Genomic DNA, 9,941 nt, shown 5'->3' on the forward strand with positions numbered 1-9,941 from the left:
TTTTAAAAAATAAATAAATAAATAAATAAAATCTATTTAGTTTACAGCACACAAGATTAATGATAGGCTAACTGCTACCCATAAATGCTTGTGAATCATGTGAGCTAGCTAATGCTAAATCACTGTGCAGAGGATGAGGCTGACATAACTAGCCATGCTACAACAAGCTACAGGTGAGTACACAAGAAAGAAGACCCGCAAATTGTCAGAGAATTATCTCAAGTCCAGCTCAGTTTTATACAATATATGTATGTCTGTATTTAAGCTAAGGGGTCCTTGACCTGAAATAAGTTGAAGATCTCTGTTTGATTTGTTGAATGAATACTGACGTCCAAATCAAGTACTCATGCCCATTCCTGCTAATTACAACATTGCATGCTGTTTGTTTGTCCCTTACATTGCATGCTGTACCTATTTCTTGATGAACAGCAGTTTATTTGTCCACCAAGCATCTCCGGCTGTAACACTGTTCCCTCGCAGCATGTGTCCACTCAAAGCCACAAAATATAGATTTTACATTTCTGTCTGAGTTCAGATTAAACACACCAAATGTTAATTAGTGTTCTTGAGAGGTGCTGGTAAGTAAATTCTTTACTCTTTTTGTTTTGAGCAGGCCCAGGCTAGCCATTTTCCCTTGCTTCCTGCTAAGATAGGCTAATGGCTAACATGATGCTGACACTGACCTTCAAATCTCAACTCATTTAAAGAAAGCAAATAAGTGTATTCCAAAACTCTACATTTTAAATCTAAAACTCCCTTTCAATAAGGCTATACCCTTTTAAATTAGTGAGGAAATGCAGTAAAGAAGAGAAATACTTTGGAAGGAAAACCAACATTTTTCTTTGTGATAAGAAGCAGCAGGGATAAGGAAAATGTGGTCTAGATTTTGTGAAACGTTGGCACAACCGATGTCACTGGTGCATGGTCTGATCTGTGTACAGTAAATATTCCAAGGTGACAGTGAATTCAATGGTGATATATTGATGTTTAAATCTGTTACAGAGGAAACCTTTAAAGTATGGCAAGTGCCGTGTCTGTGTATTCTTTTATCCACTCAAGAGGCACTTGTACACCAACACAATGAGAGAGCCTCAGTGTGCCAGGTTAAACACCATTAAAGGTACAGTATATCAAGGGCCCAGGCACTTCAGATGACCTCTAGCTGTGTCATGTGCCAAAGTGAAGCTTTGATGTCCCGCAGCTTTTCTCGCCTTTCATCATTCGAGACCTTCAAGTACAGTGTTTTCTGTTGGGCAGATTTCATCATTGATTTCTGGATTATAATCCATTTTTTTTCCATGTGCGACATTGTTTTCTGTGCTAATGGTCTATGTCTTGTAGCTCATACTTTTTCCAGACTGTAACCTAGTTCATTTTCCTTACACCAAGACTTTTCCCAGAAAATAGCTGCCCAACTGGATACTTTTTTATCACTTGTTAAGTGCTTGACTTGTTTTGATACATTTCAGTGGATGTTCAAACGACATATATGACTATCCTAATGGGCCTTACTCCTGTCTGCAAAGTAGAGACAATCTGTAGTCTTTTTAGTGGTTATTTTATCTTTTAATTTGTCAGAAGTAGCAAATAAAGTTACTCTCAACTACTCTCACTTTCCTTTAAACTTGGCACAAGGGTAGTTATAACCAGGGGTGCAACAATACATTGTTCTAGAACAATTAATCAATCCAATGATCAAAACTCCAACATCATTGATGCTAAGTGAAAACACTGATCCATGCGTATAGTCATCTCCATGACTGCTCACCACTTCCGTTCAAGCACATCTTCCAAAACAGTGGTAGTTGGCTAGTGCCAGGAAAAAAAATAGCAACCTGTCAAGATATTTACTGATATCGTCTCATATCAATTACAGATAAAGCCTTTGATTCACACCCTTAGTTACAATCATGGAGGTGTAAAGAGAAGTGGATACAGCGTTGAAGGCGGAGCCCCGTTCATTCCTAAGGAAGTTCCTCAGTGGCTCTTGAAGCCAAAAAAGTTTGACTTTGAACTACCTGGATATTCACATTGTTGGGCCAGTAGAGCAAGCACACTACAAACTTTCATAAGTCAAACAGCTAAGTTCTGGTTTAGCCTTCTATTAACTGCAATGGGGCTAACGTTATTTAATAATGCAGTCCTTTCTGACTTTTAAAATATTGTCAGACTGAATGGATCAAATCCCAATAGTGAAACAAAATCATTTTGTGGGGCTTGAATTTACTGATTTACATACGTCTCTTTCACAATGTAAATCTATGGGGAAAAAAGTCTTTTTGGACCCAATGTCATCATATATAACACACCCGGAAGTTGTAATTCAACTGTTTGGCTACTACAAAAATTGGCTTCAAAGCCTGACACACTTCCTGCAGGCCTGGTTACAACATACAATTATCAAATGTACAGTTCTGTTTTACCCCCGGGGAGCACAGACTTTAGAGGGACAGAAACTATCATTTTAGAGTTCTTAAAAAACATCCTTGGTTCCTAGAAAAATTCCACTGGGCAAGAGGGAAACACATCCTGTGTCCCTAAACAAATAAAAAAACAAATGGAGTCTGGACACTACAGGGAATTGACAGAAAATGAGCATGGGGATGCCATTCTTATCTGATAAACACAACACATGCCATCACATTTTTTGAGAACTCTTTTAACATGTACAAACTATTCAACTTCTACACATACCATCCTCCCTCCACCAGGAACTCTCCTGACTCTTCACTCAAGTGTAATTGGTGACTCAGTACCTGGGTTCATGGAGTGTCGAGATGAACCCCCACTCCACTAGTTACTGCTTACATTAGTGGATTTTACATTGACAGGTTTCCTGCCCTAGCTATGATGTCAAACAGCATAATTTCCCACCAGATTTGTAAAAATTTGTCAGACAATTTATGGACTTTCCACTTTTCCTTGAACAACCACCCTCCTCAAATCACCAGAATAAGATTGATATACCATACAGTAGGCTAATATTTGAATCCAAGTTAAACAAGTGTAATCTGTGCCCTTGACTTCATAATCTTTATTAACAACACTCGCCTGTGAGTACGACCTTCGCATTAGTGTGTTACCCTGTGTGTGTGTGTGTGTGTGTGTGTGTGTGTCTGTGTGTTTGTGTTTGTGTGTGTGTGTATGTGTGTGTGTGTATGTGTGTGTGTGTGTGTGTGGCTGGAGTTTTCCTACAAGTTTCCATTCTTTATCTGATAGCACAGATCCTGCCCTTTCCGTTCCTCCTGCTTTCAGCTCTGGCTCTCTGACGAGTTGACCTTGTGTATCAGTCTCTGTCAGCAGTTTAACGGACCGGCAGATATTCCAATCAGGGTCCTGAATACTAACTGAGCCGGTGGCCCGTGAAACCAGAACTCTGATTATTAACACCGTTGACTCCTAAAGGACAAAAACGGTGGGTTAATGTTCCTCAACACCCTCGGGTGCAGAGTACCAGGGGCTTGCAGGAAACCAAGTTTAGCAATCGGGTTGGAAAAGTTGATAATAAACCCCTGGCCTTTCTCAAAGAATGCCTGACACCTAAAGAACAACACGTACGTTTTTGTGTAGATTTTCCTTTACACACCCACTGCACACATGCTATAGTACATATATTTGTACTTAGTTCATTCTACTGTGATAACTGTGTCAACTGTTTGAAGTTTAAATAAATTGTTCAATATTTATAGAAATACCATTTTTTTGATAGAGAGTGAAAGCGAAGTTGAAGCCAAGAGGTGATTAGCATGCTACCTTAGCTAAAGCAGGGGAAACAGCTAGTCTGACTAGCCTAGCAGGTAACTACCCTTAAAACTACAAATTGTTGTTTTTACATTATGTGTTAGTGTATGTAATAGACAAATTCCACAATATGTTAATAAGTTTTGTTGGTAGCCAATTATTTAAGCTAAGCTAGGCTAACCACATCCAAACTCTAGCTCCATTCTTAATGCATAGACATAAGAGTGGCATAAATATTCTTTTCAAAGTCTTGTAAAGATGAGCATTTTTAACACAGTGTTCAGTTATTTCTTTCAATAGCCCTGTTTGAAGCATTCTTACTCACTTTCTCATTTTTCCTTGTTTTTAAGGTCTAATGTGTAAGATTTTGTGGCATCTAGTGGTGACATTGCGAACAACTGAAACCTCTCTCATGTGCTAAGCGTGTAGGAGAACTATGATGGCCAACACGAAAAGGCAAAATGGCCCTATTTAGAGCCAGGGTTCCCTCTGGGCTACTGTAGGAACAACATGGCAGACTCCACGTAACAGGACCTGCTGCATAGGTAGATTTCAATGGCTTATTCTAAGGTAGCTAAGACTCTTTGTCTCAGGTGATAATACACTAATGAAAACATAGTTATTAATATTATACTACATTCAACATTGTATTAATATTAATAATATATTCAATTTATGCCAGTATGTCCACCTAAGTCCTACACACTGGACCTTTAAGCAGCCATTCAAGCTTAATTATGTGGAAAATCTGTCCCAGTGTTGTGCCTCAGTGACACAAAGCAAGAAACAACTTAATCACACTAATGATATTCCACTAATGGTGTCACTATTTGGAGGATATTAACTTACTTGTATAAATTATGAAGATGGATAAGCAGGTTTTTGGCTGGAAAATAAAACATTAAGTCAGTTGATGAACATTTCAGACAACTATATTAGATCAACTACTTGTTTTCAAGTTAAACTGTAAACCTTCTCCACATCATTGTTGATTTTAAAAGCAGCTAATGCATTACATTAATGTGGCTTGAAAGGATAAAACAATGGAAACTAGTAATAAATTAAACTTATATGAGAAAGCGAGAAGTCCTGAATAAGAATTCATATCCAAGACTTACAGGCTTTAACATGATTTGTATTTTTTGTTTCAACTTGGCTCTATATGGCTCCAACGTATTGCCTCATAGTTCTTCAATGTACTGCTCTTTGTTTAATTATTTATTAATGTATACATTTTCATGGAATGAATAATTCCATTAAAGCAAAATTGCCTTTGCCTTCCTCCCTTTTATCCCACTCCCGTTTTGAGTTCGACTCCACGATCCCTGCCCTGTAATGCATTGCGGGATGGGCCGAGAATTCAGGAAGTCGCTCCTGTCGTCTCCATGGCAACCCTGAGGTCAGCCATGCGAGGCCGGAGACCCCTCCTCAAACACAAAGAGCTGGATCAACACAAACAACTCAGCTTACACGCACACACTTACACTCAAATACAGGCAAGCTAACAAGAACATACACTGCATTTAACTAACTAAAAGACTTGGTGTGTAACCTCTGAAGGTTTTCAGTGTACTACACGGAAACTACTGTGAGTCACTGGTGAAGATGCAGCATTGGATTGCTATAACGCCTGCTGTACATTCAAGTTAATGGACTACATCAGGTTGATGGCACAGTAATTCGAACACCACTAGTAGATAACTGGGTCTGCTGTTATGCTAAAACTTTACATTAAGTAGCAAAGGACTGGTAAATTAGCATTTTGTCAAAACTGAGACAATGACAGTAGTGGCTAATTTAGGCAGGTTTGTGTAAGAGACTGAAATATGGTACAGAAATAATGCACTAATTTAAACTATTTCCACAGGAAGTGATGATGATTTGCAACAGGAAAATGTTAACAGCTAAAAACATAGTACATCAAGTGAATACTTACTCGATATCCCCATATAAAACTTTCCGCAACAACTGCACAGAGGTTAAGACATTTCAGATTTGAGAATGTAAGTAATTTCCTGCTTTCACACAACAATGTGTCGGTCGCAGCAGAGACAATAATCTACAAAGAACACCTGGATGATCTTGATGTCCAAAGTCTCCCTACTTAACAGGAACCTGATTCTCTTATTTTACGGATTTTAAAATATAAAAGGGTCCTGTCTTGTCCTGATGGAATAATACTTATATTTTTCTCACTGTGAAAGCTTTTCCCTCAGTCTTCCACACACACATTCTGCCTGGGAAACAAACTGACCATCATCCCAAGGGAGGAAAGAGATGGATGAATAGGCAAGGGCTGAGAGGGTCACTTTAATATGCAACCCCCAACAGATTACTGATTACCTATTTAAAATGTGCTTTAACAACTTGACTACTCAGTGATTTAGTGGTAAATTAAGGCACATGAGAAGACAAGGCTTTTTAACCCTTTAAAGATCCTATCCAATGGTTCAAAGTGACTTATGTATATGGTATCTTATAGTGGAGCCAAACCTTTGATGCTTAACCTTTGAAGTTTAGATGGGTTTATCCTCCTCTGCATCCCTTTATTCTACTCATCCACTGATTTCTCAAATTTAAAGGCACATTCTATTAATGTATGACCTGATTACTTCACATTATTTTTAGAGTAGCCTAGTTGAACTTCAAAAATGGTGTGATTCTGTGCAATTCAGAACTAAGTGCCACAAATAGATAATAGTCCATATAAATGTATGTCTGTCTCTATAATCAATTTATCAATATATAAGGAAAAATGCAACTGTTTTCCCAAAATAGCTCAATGCAGTCTACTTTTCCCCCTCAGTGTGGCACGTATAGTTAGTGCTAGTGTTCCAATCAAAATTGCTTTCTCTGTTACATTGGTCAAGCATCCTAGTATTTACAGTTGGGTGTAAAACCTCCAATAAACCTACTTTGGACACTGGAATCTGAGCTGATGATATGCATTTATTCAAATATGACTGCTGGTCCATTAAATCCAGCTCTGAATGGATGTCATCTGTTAGACTTACATGCTGACTCTGTTGAACAAGCATCACTGTTAATTGAAGCACATAGCCTGAGCTCCACTGCTGTGTGAAATGCAGTAATTGATGCGGATGCTTTGACAAACTCAATACAAAAATCCATTAAATTGGAACTTTTTTGATTGTCAGCATATTTATATATCAGATAGTGCCAGGGTGAGGGTATTTATAGCTTCCAATGAGTCTTCTTAAAAATTCGGCTTATAGATAATTCACTGAGAGCAGCACTTTTGCCATAAAAATCTGTTTCTGACGTAGCTTGACCGCCCTTATTGCCGTAGTTTGTGGATGTAAGGTGTGAGAAAAACAGCCCAACTAATTCTTAACGTTATTTTTTTGTCGTTTATTAATAGTGCTTTGATGTTAGATATATGCCGAATATAAAAGTGTTAAGTTTTAATGCAGATAATATGTCGACGACTGTTCTACAATGTATGCAAGTGTGCTAAAAGCTATGGTAATTCAAGCTTGATTAATTTCTGATAGAAGTTTGGCATCATAGTAGGTCCGTACAAGAGACAACGGAACCAGTCCGGAGGTAAGTTAACTCACCATGAGCACTCCCTGCGGACAGCAGTTGTAGACAGGGAACCTGCGTTTCTGTTCTTTGTATTTCAGGATGATTTTAAAAAAGCAGCGACGATTCCTTACGAACTTTGACAAACACTGGCAGGAAACAAGAGGTGAGAGTCAGAAAATTAAATGCAGTCTTCTGTCGATGCCGGTCACTTGCCGTCAGCGACTCCAACGGAGCAGGGGTGAACTTGATGATGACAAACACTTCTTAAAGTTCAGAATATCGTACGCTTTGATACCTTTTTACTTTTACTTTCTGAAGCTTACTTTGTTCTGCCCCGTTAAACACTGTCCGTTGTTATCTCCGGAGGTTTTTGTAGGAAGAAAACTGGACGGAGTCCGGCCCCCTTTTCAGTGACCGGTGTGAAGTTTGCTAGAAAGAATCATTAGCCACAACAAGAATTCATTTCCGGTCATTCTTTTCGCAATAAAAAGCAGTATCAGTGAAATTATCGGCAAAACATTCAAATTATATGTAATAATTGTATTTATACAATTTCACCACAACTCCGCTCTGCTCTTTGAATTCTTTAGATGTAAAATGGCGTCATTTATACACTAATTGATCATTTTGTTACAAAAGCCATTACCGTACTTCCGGTTCTTTGTTATCTACTCGTGTTTGACTTGACGCACCTTCCAGACTAGCCAATAGCCAGGAAGCTGTAGGACAGCGGGCCAAATCTCACCTTGCAGACTCAGGGGCTGGTAAACACACACACACACACACACACACACACACACACACACACACACACACATTTGAAGCTAAAAACAAGCCATGTCCTGCTGTAATGTATACTTTTTACTCTCTGTACATGTCTGCCACTCAGAAATCTGAGGATGTGTTAACCCAGTCCCACATCATTGTCTCATTTAGGGACAAAGTTGTACAAACAAAAAACACTTTGGTTTTCCTCACTGGGCCTGAACACAGCATACAGATACATGCCTAGTGCCCAGCAGTGATGAAAGGAAAACAATGCCTAATCTCACCTTGCAGACGCTGCAGCACCCTCCACACTGCTGACTGCTAGGAGGTCAACTGTATGCTGATGTCCTTTTCATTCCGCACGAATCAGCTGAGAATGTTTCAATAGCACGTCTCCTTTTATGAGCAGACATTCTCCGGCTTGCAGTGCTGGTTATGTAAAGGGCCACACATTTCACTATACTCACAAGAAGTCTCAATTGACTACATTTAATCCCTAAATATAAGCCTCACCAAAACTCTGATCATAAATGAATACTTAGCCCACAAAGTGACCAAATGTGAAATTCTTGCATGCCTCCACAAAAAACGGCAAACTTTTGATTGAAAAATTATTGATTGAGTGGGGACCACGTTTAGCAGCAGAAAAACTGTATCATTGCATCCTTTTACAAACACAACACAATCCTTTTATAAACTGCTCTACCTGCTGAGCCACAGCTGCTCCAGTATGTAACTAGTTACTAAAGCTGTATAATATATATATAGCATAAAGAATGCTTCCCTCTGAACTGTAGTGAAGGAGCAGAAGTAAAAAGTGGTATAAAATGGAGTACAGTACTTAAATGTGCTTAGTGACATGTACTTAAGGTTTTATATTGCTCTAAAAGGACAGAAAAGGAAACAACAAAAAATATGTATAGCTAATTACTCTCGACATCCATAGAATAGTTTTGTACTGGACCAGCCCACCCAGTCAGAACAGTCACAAACCTGTGTAATACTTGTTCTGTGCAGTGACAATAAAGATAATTCTATTCTAATTCTAATTCTACTGTAGTAACATAGTGATACCATACAGCCACACGTGTGTTGGGCACCATGAAGGAGTCGAGAATAAACTGTTGCATGTAATGTAAGTAAACAAAAGCCAAGTTGGCCCATGTGACACCCGCCGTGGCCCACTTTGAGCCCTCAGGGATGAAGAGTCTTTGTCTGTGCACTGTGTGCTGTCTGGGTAACCCTGGGCAAGCACAAATCCTAACCCTGAGCTGGCCCCTTGAAGAAGGGAGAGTCGACCAACATGTCCTCACCTCGTGAACATTTCCTCACTCTGAAGGATGAAAAGTCAAACATCTTCTTTCACAGATACTGAATATTATGGACAAGAACACAGACACACATGAAATGGCAGCAAACATTTGTGCCGTTTGCTCTTTCCACTACCCTCATTTTTGCTTTGTTTAGGGTATAAACCCCAGCAGAAGCTTACTGGTATTAGGATCTGATTGCAGATAAAAAGGCTCTAGGTTGAAGAATAATTGTTTATACTCAAAGCACCACGAGGATGTGGGATCAGGTAAGAGAGTTGACACTCAAAGCAGAGGTGGGATGAGTGACCAACAGATGATTTACCCCCGACAGTTTAGTAAGACAGTGCACCTGTAGCTATAAAATTGGATCACATCAGATCAGAACACCATCATATATCAAACAACTATTGTACATATAGTTATCACGACCGAGACATGACAGTAACACATAGGCAGACGTGTTTTATAGGCTACTGTAATGTTTAAGCCAAAATGCATGTGTTTGGTAAGTGCTACGACTGCATAAATGAGACCTGGATTATACTGCGGGAGATGTGTAAGGCGGAATGT

This window comes from Epinephelus fuscoguttatus, linkage group LG16, assembly GCF_011397635.1.
Source record: "Epinephelus fuscoguttatus linkage group LG16, E.fuscoguttatus.final_Chr_v1".
In the NCBI taxonomy this organism is placed as follows: Eukaryota; Metazoa; Chordata; class Actinopteri; order Perciformes; family Serranidae; genus Epinephelus; species Epinephelus fuscoguttatus.